Source organism: Thalassophryne amazonica, chromosome 18 (genome assembly GCF_902500255.1).
Source record: "Thalassophryne amazonica chromosome 18, fThaAma1.1, whole genome shotgun sequence".
NCBI classification, from domain to species: Eukaryota; Metazoa; Chordata; class Actinopteri; order Batrachoidiformes; family Batrachoididae; genus Thalassophryne; species Thalassophryne amazonica.
Genome location: NC_047120.1, coordinates 70,725,409 through 70,726,216, shown reverse-complemented (window position 1 = coordinate 70,726,216; position 808 = coordinate 70,725,409).

The following is an 808-nucleotide window of genomic DNA, read 5'->3' as shown; positions in this document are numbered from 1 at the left end:
GCAAAGGAACATTTAAAACCAAACAAACTGTAATGAAGGTTTCAATTTTCTATGATGAGCCACAAACGCACCAAGCTGCTGCATCATTTCCGCACTTCCTGGTGGACTCACACGTGCTCGTTTGATTGGCTCCGCGAAGGAGAAAGTAACGTTTTCATTGGGCCACATGCCGCGCACGCGCACCGACACATCTGGGGTGCGTTCAAACTGACAAAACGTTGTAAAACGTTTTGCAGAAAGTCTGCTGCAAAAAAAAATGGGTATTTGGGTTTGAGCGTCAAGTTGACATTATGGAACAAACATTATGTGTTTATAATAATGTCGAATTGTATGTATTCATGTGTGTGTTTAGTCTTTTTTATGTTGAAGATTAGTCAGCCTGTATCTTTTTAAATTATATCAGTTTTATAATTATATACGAGTACTTTTTCCCAATTTTGATTGAATTTATGCTGTTTTGCTGAGCATTGTTGGCGGGTACAGTTTGAGAACAAATCAATAATAAAGCAAAAAAAAAAAAAAAAAAAAAAAAAAAAAAAGAGAGAATATGTTAAATTGCTGGACTCGGGTGCAAGGCACCTCTTTATCCAGACCAATACAGACATACCAGTGTAGTTATTCAAGTTTTCTAATGTTGTGTTTTATTTACTATCACCTTTTGCCAAATCTATTTTTTAAACTGATTACACTAAACATCCTCTGGCTGTTCCATGTATCCACCACTCTCACTGTAAACAAAGATTTGCTCAAATCCAGATGTGAGCATCTTTGGACCAATTTCCTAATTTCCTGAATATCCCATTTGTGT